The 14,620-nt window shown below is 45.4% G+C and overlaps 1 protein-coding gene across 3 annotated transcripts in view; it reads right to left on the bottom strand.

Annotated features, from left to right (window-relative positions):
* The window catches only part of IPPK (inositol-pentakisphosphate 2-kinase), an 88,441-nt gene that overhangs the window by 58,729 nt on the left and 15,092 nt on the right, over positions 1-14,620 (bottom strand). The window lies entirely within an intron of this gene.

The following is a 14,620-nucleotide window of genomic DNA, read 5'->3' as shown; positions in this document are numbered from 1 at the left end:
GAGACCAAAGCATCTGGCCCAACAGGACAGAGTGGGGGGGGAGCCCCAGAGAGCAGGAAGGATTGATCAGCACAGCAAGGGACAATCCTAAGGCGACTTCTGTGATCCAACCTATCACACTATTAAGTTACTTTTCTCCTAATGCAGGGGTGGGCAAAAGGACCTCCGCAGGCCAGATCCAGCGGGTTGATCCAGCCCAGAGGCCCTGCTGCTTCCCCGCCACCAGACCAATTACGGTCTGGGGGCAGGGAGCACGTGAAACTTCCTCCCGCCCTACAAAGAGCACGTGGCACTTCAAAATGCTCCATGTTCCGCACAGGGTGGGAGAAGACATCACACGCTCCCCCGCCCCCAAGCCCTGATTGGCCTCAGGGCAGAAGGAGTACGCAAAGTTTCCTCAGCCGCTGCCTCCTCCCCACCCCCACTCAAGGAGCGCACGGCACTTAAGTGCTGTACGCTTGCACAGGGCGGGGGCAGGACGCAGGAAGCTTCGCGCAGCTCCTCCACTCTCGGACCAATCAAGGCTTGGGGGCGGGAGTGCGTGATGTCTCCTCCCGCCCTGCGACGAGCATGTAGCACTTTCAAGTGCCGCGTGCTCCCCGCAGGGCAGGGGTAGTGTGAGGAGGCTTCGGGCGCTCCTCCCACCCCCAGGCCAATCAGGGCCTGGGGGCGGGGGAGCTGCACAAAGCTTCCTTCGCCCTGCCCCGGCCCTGCTAGGAGCACATCGTACTTCCAAGTGCCATGTGCTCCTCACAGGGCGAGAGGAGGCTTCGAGCACTCCCCTGCCCCCAGGCCTTGATTGGCCAGGGGGTGGAGGAGCATGCAAAGCTTCTTCCCGCCCTGCTAAGGGCATGGGTGCCTAGTGGGATGGGGGGCAAAGGGGCTCCCCCACCCCCAGACCAATCATGGTCTGCAGGTGGGGTAGCCCAGAAGCATCCTGGCTCTACCCCTTCTGGTTTAGGCCTTGCACCTTCCGGGATGCCTGGTGGCACTTCAAAAATCATTGCCCACTCCTATCCTAATGCCTATCTTAATATGGCATCAATATTCTAATTATTTGATTAAAATTTGTTCACTCCTTTAATTTACTTAACAGATTTCATTAAAAGAAGGCAAGCTCCAAGAAGTAACACATAGATGCAAAAATGGTTACAGCAAAGGTAGAGATGTTAAATTTAGATTGACTAATTGAAGTGTAGCCCCCAAGGCTGTTGCTACACTTCAAAGGCAAAAGCGCTACAGGCACAAGCAGCCCCCTGCTGTCCCCGTGCTCACCATTGCACTTCAAAGCGGCAGTGCCACATGGAGCTGGGGTCAGCGGGAGAGTCCAAGGGCTTCACATGGTGCTGCTACTTTGAAACAGCGTGTGCAGCATGGGGCCAGCAGGACCCAGCATTTCAAAGTGGCAGCACCATGTGGAGCCCAAGGCCTGACTCCGGGCTTCACATGGTGCTGCCACTTTGAAGTCCTCTTCTTCCGCCCTCCCCTTCCGGCTGCCTCTTTCTGACTAGCGCGCCAACTATCTGATAAATAAAAAAGAAAAGAAAAGAGAAAAAAGAAAAAAGAAAATAACAGAGGCAGCAGCAGCCCCTGTCCACAGACAAAACGCTGCACCAGCATCCCATAGAGCAGCTTCTGTCCACGGCAAGCCTGGTCCTGCTGCGCACAGAGGCTTCACCGTGGCAGCTTCCCGACTGCCCCCCAGCTCCTTCTCTGCGCTGCCTCTGTGGGAGGAGAGAGACGGAGTCCCTCCTCCCGCTGCCTCTGTGGGCCAGACTTATCGGTTAATCCTGTAGTCAAATATAGATTAACAACCCTAATGCCAACACACAAAAGCTGGCAACTTTGGGGCAAAGTATGTTTAGACTAGCTCCCTCATTTAACAGATCTTGGCTCCATTTTTAGCTTCCTTGTCATCACAAATATGTATACGCTTCCCACAGTGCCTGAGGACATCTTTCACTAGACACTCTGGGAATGCCACGCCTCTTGGGAACATGAAAAACAGCCTTTGTTTCCCAGTCTGCCATGGATTTCCAGCTCCCTTTCACACCATCTGTAAAACTGCCAGTCTTTGCTGTGCACTCCAGCATCTGCAGCAAGAAGGCATGGATCCCACACTTCTCTTCTATGCTGTGTTCAATGTCACCAGGACATGATGTACTGCAGCAGAGTTACAGCTGAAGTTATTGATAAAGGAAGAACAGTCGTAGGCAGACGACTAAGTGTGACATGGACAGCAGCAACTTGGCATTGCATTGAGCTGTCACAAAGCACCTGTACTTGGTAGACCATCAGCTTCGGGCTATGGAAACCAGCACAGAGTATGTGTGTTGGGGGAGGATCGTATTGTCATACCCGTGTGGGATGAAGACTAGTGGTTACAGAACTTTAGGATGGGTAAAGCAACCTTCCTAAATCTGTGTGCTGAGCTGACCCCTAATCTGTGGTGCAAAGACACCCTGATGAGAGCTGCCCTCTCAGTGCAGATGTATGAGGCAACTGCTGTGTGGTAGCTCTCAACTTCCAATTGCTACAAATCAGAGTGGAGAAGTCTACTTTTGGGGCTGCACTTCAGCAAGTGTGCAGGGCAATAAATCACATTCTGCCACCAAGAAATGTGACTCTAGTACAAGTTTCTAGGACGGGGTCGGCATCCTACTACACATGAGCCTTCAGTGGCACACAGGCCAATTTTCATAGGCATGCGAGTGGGAGTTCAGTCCACCCCACATAGCAGAGAGCCGGCACTGGCCAATGAGCCTCACATCTGGCAGGCAGGCAAGCAGGCCAGCTGATAGGTGCGTGGGGGTGGGGAGAGAGGGGAAGAGTACAGAGGTGTTAATGGCTTAGATTTACAAACACCTGAAAAGACGGAGAGGTGCCTAATGCGAACTGCATTTATTTTTATTTGACTTAATGGGAGTAACTTCTGGGCTATGTCTACACTGCACCCATTTGGCACAAGAAACATGCAAATGAGGCTAAGTGTGGAATATCGCCGTGCCTCATTTGCATAATTAATGAGGCTCCATTTTTGCGCAAAAAACCCCTCTTGTGCAAGAGCCGTTCTTGAAAAAAAATGAGGAAAAACGGCTCTTGAGCAAGAGGGGAAAACAAAGTATTAACTTATGAATGTTTTCATTTCAGTGTGCCAAATGAACCCATTTTTTCCTACTTTCAAAATTTTCTCCCATCCCTTAAAGAAGTTAGTGACATTTTTCCTTTACAAAAAGCCCCTCCAAAAACTGGTGCTAGTTATAAAAGACTTTGAAGGTTGAGTTAGTGAAAAGTCATGACCCCGCCCCCCCCCCTTTTTTTTTAAACACACACACACACACGAGGAACTATTTTGACAAAGGTTGACAGTTTGGAATGAGACTCTCCCCCACCCCCCTTTAAAACAAAACCGAGTCCTATCCTGCTTCCTAAAAGAAAAAATAATTAAAATTTCAATCAGCTCAGTGTTATACTTCAGCTCCCCTTAGTGCTACCACACCTTACAGCAGCAAGTATTTAACTGCAGTGCAGACCTACCCTTAGCATGCTTGCTCAGCTAAAGATAGCAGGTGTATGTCTCCTTGAGTTGTAACTTACACCACCAGCTGTAGTGCAGATATACCTTTGCGGGCTTACCTGAGCTCACTCAAGAAGTCTGTGATGAAGCCAAGAATTACACATGTATCCCAAAGTAAGAAAGAAAAAGATTCTAACCATTTTTTTGAGTGCTACAGATATCTAAAACACTGATCTTCATGATATTTTTTAAATCCTATGTTACTGAAACAGTAAGATGTGCATCTTTATTTATTAATGAAGCTGCTGTAAGCAGGACTATTATTGACTTATAAAGTATTGATGGCATGCAGACCCGTTAACAGAAGTGAATGAGTTAAATCTCAGCACACCACTTCTGAAAGGTTGCTGACTGCTGCTCTAGGATATAGTGGCTGGCTTTGCAGAAATGAGCTTTCCTACCTGTCATGGGACCATAGAAGGCACATATTCCAATTGTAGCTCCAGCCCACCTTCTACAGAGTACATCAATCAGAAGGGATACTTCTCAATGGTGCTTCAGGAGCCTGTAGATTAGGGATGTGAACTGGTGACTAGTAAGCATCACGCTACCCTGTAAGCATCACCAGGTAAACAGTTAACCTGTTCCCCAGGAGCAGACCCCTGCCCGTGGCCTGCTGCAGGTGAGGGGATGCTCCAGCTCCAACAGCCCCATCCCCTACACAGGGACTGGGCCCTAGCGGGGAATGGGAGCGGGAGCCCCACAGGCTGGGTGTATGAGTTGCGTGTGGGTTGGAGCAGTTCTCCCCCTGCTCCCTGTCAGGATCCTGCTTTGTCAGTTAATTTGTTAAATGTTAGGTTAACTGATTAATTGGGATTTTATGTCCCAATGAATCACTGTGGGCATTCCACACACACCCACAAAATGTGAGTGGTCTGGAAAAGTGCATGACACATGCATCTTCAGGAACACTGGCCAGTACAGAAAGCTGTAGGCAGTAACTTTCTTTCCAGACCACAGAATTACAGTGAGGGATGTGGAAATGCACATAGTGATCCTGTACGAGGCACCTGGACAGCAGGCTGAGCCAATGCCAATGGTCATGGAACGTGCCTTCGGCAGATTGAAAGAGAGATGGAGAAGTCTCATGCAAGCTAGACCTTATGGAGGATCATATCTTCATGGTTATAGCTGCATGCTATTTGCATGATGTGTGAAAACGTTTGCCTTACCAGCATGCTTACCAGATAAGCAGAGGGGATGGCTGGTGGGAGCAGCCCCATGCACATGACGACGTGGTCAGCAGGACCCCAGAAGGCCTAGAACAGCTCCCAGGGCTAGGGGTTAACTAGTTAAATAACTTGTTTAACCAGTTAACTATTTTAGGCCATTTTTACATCCCTAGTGCACAGTTTGAGCAACCAAACAGTAGAACTGTCAGGAGTTACCATTAACATCAGAGAGGCTTTGAGGAACCACTTTGACAATGAGGGGTGAAGAAAGGGCTCTCTTTTTGGGTTGCTTCCCTGCTGAATCCCATTGCTTATCACAAGTAATGCATTTCTGTGCAAGAAAGGGATTTAACAGCCTGTATCTGGGACCTTAGGCTACGTCTAGACTGCAAGCCTCTTTCGAAAATGAGCGTCTAGACTACAGCCAGTACTTTCGAAAAAGCAAGCCGCTTTTTTGAAAGAGCATCCAGGCTCTGGATGCTCTTTCGAAAAAGCAGTTTGCATTACATAGTGCCTTTTTTCAAAAGAGCACTTTCGAAAAAAGGCGTTCTTCCTCGTAAAATGAGGTTTTCCGCAGTCGAAAAAACTGCCACGTTCTTTCGATTTACTTTTGAAAGAACGCGGCAGCAGTCTACATACACCCTTAGTAATTAAAATGGGTTGTGAAACAGAAAATAAAGTCATTGTACCATTAAAAATGTTTGCCTTTATTGATCACTGCACATCATGGTCACACACCTAATGATCAATATTTGCTGGTAAGGGTCAGGGAAAAGCCGCACAACTGTGTGAAAGTTCAACTGTCATAACAATTGTGATAGAGTGGAGTGGAAACAGTAAAAAGGAGCATGTGGGTGTGGAGGGTGGGTTGCTGGACAAATAATTCTGTATGTACTGCAGGGTAGGCCAAGACCTGTTCTGCTCCCTCTACAGCTTGATTAAACATTTGAGCATCTTAGTTTGCGCCTTCATACGAATGAGTGCACGATCAAGGTTGTCTTTCCTATCTTGCCTTTCACTCAGCTATCGCTCCTCTTTCTGCTCAACTGAGGAATGGTTCAAAACCTCCCTCACAAGATCATCCCTATTTTGCCTGGATCTGCTCTTTAGGTGATGCAGTCTGTTGCTGGAAGAAGTCTTCTGAATTCTCAAGGCTTCATCTGTAACACAGAATGTAACAAGAGGGATTGTTAAGTTCCTGCTCATGATTGAAATAATTTCACTTACAAGCATCATCTTCAACATTTGCAGCCACTTGCCCGGTGGCCCTTGCAAAACATACATACATCTCTGCAGGCACTGTGAACATGGTGAGTTTGGGGGAAAGAAAAGGTGAGGTGGAGGAATGGATACAAGGGCATAAAATACAGTCCTGACTTGTTCAGCAGGTCTGCATGGAAATCATTCTAACGATGCCCCACTTCTCTACAGATCGATATCACTGTTGGCATCTCACTCATGAGAGTAAGCAGGGAAACCCAGACTATTTCTGGATGCTAGCAGGAGTAGCACCCCGCTCCTCATGCAACCCAGTTATGTGCCACTTTGGTTCTTGTCCCACTGACTGAAGAGAGTATCATACCACGGGGAGAGGGAGGGAGAGAGGGGCACTACTGCCATGGGACCCAAGAGAGGAAAAAAAATAGCTCAGGCAGTTTCCAGAGCATCTCTCTGCAGGATTCTATTGACAGCTCAGTGTGCATCAAACTGCTTGGACAATGTCTAGCCATGCAGGGCTATGCCAGCCCATGGAAACACAGCCACCCTTCTAACCTACCCCTACTGCTGCACTCCCAAAGCAAGAGCAACTTACCCTGCATATCATTCCCTGCTTCCTGCGTCACATCGAACTGCTGCTGAGATTGGCCATTCGCCTCAGGACTTGAAAACAGTTCCTAGCTGCCTGCTACACTGTGCAATCCTGCTGTGAGCTCCACAGTCTCATCCAGCTCTACTTCATCTATGATTTCATCCTCCGATTTGAGTCCTCTTTCTGCTGACTCAGTGCCTTCAGAAGAATCCACAGGGTTCTTGGTGGTAGTGGGGGGTCACACTCCTCGATTGTGTGCAGCTCCTTATAAAAACAGCGTTATCTTGGGCACAGAACCAGAATGACTGTTTGCCTTCCTCACCTGTGGTGTGACTGCCTCAGCTGCTTTATCTTTGCTCTGCACTGCAGTGTGCCTTATCTATAACCCTTTTCACACAAGAATTGAAAAATGTGACCCGTAGGCATGGTGGATTGATTTAAATCAGAGTCACCAAAAAAAGATTGATTAAATCAAGTTACCAAAAAACCCCAAGACTGACTGTGCACTTAATTTTGAAATAAGTCCCATTAAATTCACTAGTACTTCTGATTTTTCAGAAAACAAGTACATTGCCATTATGGTCTGTGACCATGATGTTGCAAAATAAGGAGCATATATTAAAGTCAGGAAATGACACTTAGTGCCAATGGGAAACTCTAGATTCCTCTTCCTGCAGCTTTCTGTATTGTATGCTTGAGTGAAAGCTTTTAAACCTAGTTAACTAATTAAATAAGTCATAAGGATTAGCTAAACTATTTTTTTTCTAGCAACATCCAACACAGCAGACAGTTTGGGAATTTGTCAAATCACACCTACACCTAAAAGGCATAGAGAGCCTTGAAGAATGACCCATTGCATAGTGAATTATTTGAGTTACTAACAGTTGATTTACTCAGCCATAGCCACATCATTTTCTCCCAATAAGCAGTTGTCCTTATGTTTCATTTTTGCAACTAGGCCCTGCATCTTCTTTTTGCACTGCTTACACTGACACGTTTTCCTTATTTACCCTGTGAATGAATTTCTTCAAAATATTCCCAGATAGGATCTCTTACATCCAGAAACCATGACAGTTTTTCTGTGTCAAAAGTGTAGGGGAAATGTGGAAAGCTCTATGAATAATGTCTTCCCTTTTTTCATCCCCAGTCCATTCTACAGGTCCTTCTTATACTGCCTCCATTTATTCCTATATATTGTCTCTGTCTTTAAGATAACATCTTAACTAACTCCTCTACTGTGCTTGGCCAAGGTCCACCACAACATAAGCACAAAACAAAACTAAACTAATCTTATCTAGCTGGTCTTTATTTGCACATACTACATTTTGTTCTGCTGAGAAATAGAAGTTGAAACCCCAGGACTTTAATAGTTAGGCTGGAGAGATGAGAGCCATTAAATCATTATTCTGAGTCTGTAAGTGTATGTGTAGCATGCTTGTGATTAGATTTAGTTGCAAATAAATTTAGTATTAAATGTATATATTTGCCCATAAAAACTGGAACATTTATGGGCTCTTGCAACTGGGACTGCACAGACCTCATGGAGGTAAATGTTTTTTGTTGCCAAAACTCAAGTGTTTCGTGGTTTCACTCAGAGTGTGAACGCTATCAAATTTGTCTCCAAAAAGAGGATTTTGCAAAAAAAAAAAAAAAAAATCTGCCAGCGTAGACATGCCCTAAGTAACCAACAGCTTTTGAAAGTGACAGTGAGTATTCTTCAGACCTTCAGGCACAAAGCCAACAAAACCAATGCTTTCTAAAACCTCTTTGCTCCATTTATGTTAAAAAGGAAATGGTACTGAGAAGTAATGCTCCTCTGTACATGCGCATAAGTGACCTTTCAAGAAAGAAACAAGGATTCGGTTTACTAAAATGTCCTAGACAGAAAAATGTGAGCCAGGAAGGAAACAAAATGGACCAGAATAAGATACATGCAATGAGAAAAGTAAATTGTGTGCTGTATATTAAAAAGTCTCAGGTCTTCCTTTCAAGCAGCAAGAAATAGCACAACAAAGACTGTAGGAAGCGTTGGGCTTTTCCATACGCAAGTTGTACTGAACTAATTACAGCTACAGTAATTCCTCATTTAACACTTCTGAAAATTCCTCATTTAGCATTTCTGAAAATGTTCATGCTCAGCGAAAACGTGCTATGCAGTGTCAATTTTCCCATTAAAAATAATGGAAAAAGCGGGGATTGCGTTTCAGGTGATGGTGGCAAAGTCAACTTTTTCTTGGTGCCGAGTTGTCAACGTCAACATTAGATATCCAGCAACACAAGTTGCCGCAGTTTGTTTAAAAAACCAAAGAAACACGTGAGTGAGCAGAGGAGCGCTGTGACCACGTGTATTCATCTGCTCATGCGTATTAACATTGTTTTCACCAACTTATACCGCCACACGAACTAGCCCGCCACTTGATTATTTTCATGTTGTTTCAGGGATGGTCGTGTTATTTGAAAAATGGTCCCTAAAAAAAAATCGTGCTATTGTGAAAACATGTGAAGCAGGCACGTGTTAAACAAGTAATTACTGTATACAAATAGGGCTGTTGATTAAGTGCAGTTAACATGAGATTAACTCAATTAATTGCAATTAATCACACCATTAAATAGAATACCAATTTACATTTATTAAGTATGTTGGGTGTTTCTACATTTTCAAATATATTAATTACTATTACAACAAAAAAGTGTACAATGCTCATTATGTTATTTTTATTACAAATATTTGCACTGTAAAAGTGGTAAGAAATAGTATTTCAATTCACCTCATATAAGTACTGTAGTGCAATCTTCTATTCTGTTTTACCCACATTCTGTCATACATTTTGTGCTCATGTATCTGTTTTGGCAGTCTTCGATGATGACTCGAACACGTTTGTTTTAAGACTACTTTCACAGCCAACGACAAAACACAAATATGCCAACGTGAGATTTGTAAAAATGACTACAGCCCTCAACCTAAGGTTTAAGAATCTAAAGTGCTATCTGGCTCAGATTTTGGACAAGGTGTTGAGCATGCTTTCAGAAATTTCAAAAAAGCAACTCTCTGATGCAGAAACTACAGAGCTCAAACCACCAACAAAAGAAATCCACCTTCTGCTGATGGCATCTTACTGATGAAAATTAACATGTATCTGTTTGCTCCACTTTGTATCATTATTGAGCAGAACCAGTCATCAATCAGCATGGATAAATATCCTCTGGAATGGTGACGAAAGCATGAATGGACATGAAATGTACCTGCTCTTTCAGCCAGTCTAAAATTATTAATTTCCAGGTATTATGTTCTCTTACATTCAGAGATTACTCACCTAATGAGACTGAAGTAAATGGACTGAAAAGTAGCTTCGCCTGTCACTTGCTCTCTCCAGTGTGGCTGTTGAAAGGAAAGACTAATCGAGTACACAGTATCAAGAAAGATGCTATAAAAGAATGTAAGAAGTGAAAGGGAGTTATGAGCTGACAGAAGGAAAACACAAGACAGACTTGTGTTTTTAAAGGATTACTAGGGGGTAGGGATGTAAAATTTCAAATAGTCGATACACTTTGCATCGACTATTCGATTTGTCAATAAGGGTGCTTCTGCCTTTGAAGTGTAGCAACAGCCCCAAGGCTACACTTCAAAGACAAAAACACTGCACGGAGCAAGAGGCCAGCGGGGGACTCAAACAATCCCCCGCTGGCCCCATAGCATTTCAAAGTGGCAGCGCCACATGGCTTGAAATGCTGCATGCAGCTTGGGCCAGCTGGGGACGGGCTGCACTCAGCATTTCAAAGAGGCAGCACTGAGTGAAGCCCTGGGTTTGGCCCCAAGCTCCATGCAGCGCTGTGGCTTTGAGGCATCCTCTTTTCTTCCCTCCTCACTCCTCTTGGGCAGGGAGGGTCCAGGGCCACCCTGGCCCCGGCTCTCCCCCACCACCTCCCGGCCACTGGGAGGGCACCGTCCTGGTCCTAACCCCTCAGCCAGCCCCAGCTCTTGGGTCCCCCACCCTGGCAACCAGGGAGGGTGAGGTTGTGCTCAGCTTTTCCTCCAGCTAGGGCCAAGGCTGCACCAGCCCTGGCTCTCCTCCTTCTCCAGCTCTGTCCCCAGGGCCACCAAGCGAGGGTGGGGGGGGGCGAGCAGGCCGAGGTGAGGCCAGCTCCAGCTCTACCCTCTCTTCCCCCCACTCCCTGGCAGTCCCAGCTCCATCCCCCCCAGCCTCACCAGGCCTGGCTCTCTTCTCCCAGCTGCCGGAGGGTTGGGCCAGGCTGGGGTCTCACCACAGCAAGGTCAGCTCTCTGCCCCCTGGCTGCCAGGGGGTTGGGTCAGGCCCAGCCAGAGGCCTCACATCAATGCCCTTTCCTCCCCTTCCCCCGTAGGCTTGCGGCTCCCCGGAGCACCGGGAATGGGGGAGGACACAGCTGAGGGTGGACGGAGGGGCTGCAGTCTGCAGAGTGATACATGACATCGCTGCTGTTTGGCATGAAAAGTTTTTGTATATTGCGAGAGATTTTGTTTGTTTAGGCCAGGTCTACAATACACATTTAGATAGTATCATGAGCTTTTGTGGGCACAACCCACTTCTTCAGATGACAAAAATGTCATCTGGGGGTTATGCCCAAAAAAGCTCATGATACTATCCTACAGATTTTTTTGGATAGCCTTTAAGGTGGTACAAGACCATTGGTTTTTTAAAAGTTTGTTTTAGTTAGAGTAAACACACGCCACTGAGACTACACAGTTAGGTCAATAAAAGACAGCTTATGTTGACCAAATTCTAAGCGTCTAACCTTGCAAGATACTTACTTGATACTACAGAGTTGCTCCTAATGACATAAGTCTACCACTACACTGATCTAATAGCTCCACCTCTATGAGACACATAGCACTTAGATCATCATAATTAGGGCGACAATGTCTGCAAGGATGTGCATTACTACATCGCCAGGCAGCGAGGTTCACAGCTATGAGTTCTGTGCAGAAAGAACAGCTTGGGCTGTGAGCACCATGTAAGTTGTTGCAAACACTTCTAGTGAGGATGCACAACACCAGTAGCACTTCAGTGGCTATAAATCAACCCAACATAGATTGACTTAACTGTCAAGTATAGACAGAGCTTTACTCTGCCAGTGTGCAATCTCTCTGCACATTAGAAAAATCACTATATTACTAATAATCCCTTTATAAAATTGCCCTGAAGATAGAAATACTAGGATAGTAAGAAGGGCCAACATACTGGATCAGACCAAACGTCCACCTAACCCAGTATCCTGCCTTCCGACAGTGGTCCATGCTAGTTGCTCCAGAGGAAGCAAACAGAACAGTTAATCAAATGATCCCTCTCCTGTAATGCATTTGCAGCCTCTGACAAACAGCGGCTAGGGAAACCATTACTACCCATACTGGCTAATATGTATTGATGGACCTAACCTCCATGAAGTTATCTAGCTCTTTTTTGAATCCCATTAAAGTCCTGATCCAGGGAGGGGAGAGGGGTTCACAAATACACACAGTTTAAGCAAGCAGGTGCTCTCTGTTAGAGCTGACAAGTTTTAAGAGATTAGACTGAAGTAATCAACACAATGATCTCCACACAATGCTTACATAATTCTAATGGATTTACAATTATTTTAATGGGAAAGTTTGAAATTGCCAAACATTCTAATCTCTGAATACTTTGGCTGCTTACAAAAAGCTTGATCAAATATAATATTTTGACACTGAACACATACTTGTATGACAAGTGATATAGAAATATTTATTCTGTTACTAAGCACAGCAGAATAAAACTTGTTTATTCAGGATATCAAAAGTGGCTATTCCTAGACTAAGAATCATGAATGTAAATATTACACATTTGTAGAAATACATACAAAAATGGAACCCACATCTATGAGAGCCAAAACTGAACTCTCTTAAACTGAAGCGTTTAATGCTAATAATTGTTGCTGCAAAACTCAAAAGCAAAGGTATGAACGAGAATTCAGAAACTGTGGATTTCTTGCTATGCATACTATCACACAGTTTTAAAGGACTGAAGCAACTTGCCTATTTTATATTTGTTTCTGCAATGAGCACTGGAAATAATGCAGAACTCTGAAGTTCTTGTCAGAAAGTTGCTGGTTCCTAGCTGAACTGAGAGACTGAAGTAGTAGCCACATTTTGGAAAAAGATACACTTGACATACTAGTCAAGTTATGATGTTAGTGTACTTTTAGTTATTATGTAGCTGCAACAATTTTTACCAGTTACTAATACAGTATGGTCTCCCAGCTCCACTGCCGCTTATCACTTATCGGTCAAATGGTTAGCTGTTAACATGGCTAGTGTCTAGGTACTGTATAAATTTAAAATAAAACAGATTTGCTAGCTTCTTTTCTGCTTATTTACTTGCTAAATGTTGTGTTAATTCTTTTGCTGTCATTAACTACCAACAAAAACAGTTTCAGCACTCTTAATTATAATTTCCTTCTCCAGTGATCGGTCTCTTCTGATGGCATTCTTCTAGTTGATCTGTTTCAGAGGGGTACTCATGTTAGTCTAACTGAAAAACCTTACAAAATAATGAATAGTCTTGCAGCACCTTAGAGTAGGGTTGTTAAATTCAGTTTTTATCAGCTAGTCCGACTAGTTGATGGATTTTCCATTGATTAGTCGATAAGCAGAGGAGCCGCAGTGGGGTTAGCTCCCAGCCCAGGACTCTTAATACATTTAAAAGGCTAAAGTGCAGGAGGAGGGACCCAGCGTGAGCTGGGACAACTGATTCTTAACAGCGAAGTGCAAGAGCCTACCCCTACAAACAAAGAACAGGCAAGAGCTACAGAACAAGGTACTGTCTTCTGGAAAGCAGCGACTCTCAAAATGATGTAAGGGTCATAGTGGACAAGCAACTCAACATGATCTTCCAGTGGCGATGCCATGGAAAAAAGGGCTAGTGTAACCCTTGGAGATATAAATAGTCAAGAAGGGAGGAGGAGTAGGGAGCAGTGTTCCCTCTAATTTTTTCCATCTCTGTGCAAAATACATTTTGTTGTGTGTCCTGGGGCATGTGCAGATGTGTACCACCAATAGAAATGCATGCTGCCGGCTGTGGGCGCTGGGCTAATCAGCTGGGCAGCACTTGAATCTGTCCTGGGAGGCCACTCAAGCACACAAGTATTGCCGGGAACACCGGTAGGTAGGTTGATCATAACAAGGGTCTCTTCTTGGACTCTTACAAGGTATCTACCATGGTCTGTGGGGTCCTGGGGAGGCTTCCACCAAGTATGAAATGCAGTTCTCTGTAGAAGTGGCAGGTCTGCAGTACAGTAACAGATCTACTGTTGCACTCCCCAGCACCTTGTGCTATCTCTTCTTAAATTCCTTTGCTTTCAAGCACCACCACTGCTAATGCTGTCATACCCCTTTTTAGCTACTTTTCTACCAAGTCAACCTGTGGCGGTAGAAATGTGGAATGTCTCTAGTCCGGCAACATCTGTGGTCCAGTAGGACCACAGATGTTGTCAGACCAGAGAGCCCTGGGAGCCTAGTTGCAGAGAACAGAGCCAGAAGCCTGGTGGCCCTGGAACTAACTCTGGAGCTGCAAGCCTGGTGATGGGAGGCAGGAGAGCCCTGCAACTGGGAGGGGGACCTTGTCGGGTCTACTGATGGACCACAGGAGAGCCGAGAGTCTGTCAGAAAAAGGGGCAGAAATTACCTCTCCTGGTGCAGCAAATTCCCTTGTCCAGAACTGGTCAGGGCCCAAAGAGTGCCAGACCAGGGTAGTCCAACCTGTTTGTGACTGTGCTCTTTTAGATCCTCCTGGAGCTCTGATCAGGAGAGAGGCAATATTTCCAAGACAGCCGTCCAACTAACCAGGCAGGAATTGTGTCTAGTGCACGGAGCCTGCCTGCTCAGTTGGACAGTTGCACACAAGGATGAGCTGCTATGTGTGCTTGCCAATGTGGGCAATCAGGAAAAAAAACTACACTTCAGAAACATGCAAAAGGTTCAGAAGAAGCAGCTTCAGCCTCTGTGACCCCAGAGCAGTGCAGTTTAAAGTTGTGGCCAGAGTGGTAGTTGTTGCATAGGAGGCGGCA

This window comes from Pelodiscus sinensis, chromosome 11 (assembly GCF_052426305.1).
Source record: "Pelodiscus sinensis isolate ZL-2025 chromosome 11, ASM5242630v1, whole genome shotgun sequence".
In the NCBI taxonomy this organism is placed as follows: Eukaryota; Metazoa; Chordata; order Testudines; family Trionychidae; genus Pelodiscus; species Pelodiscus sinensis.
The sequence above is the reverse complement of the archived record's forward strand: the minus strand, read 5'-3'. Positions and strand labels throughout refer to the sequence as shown.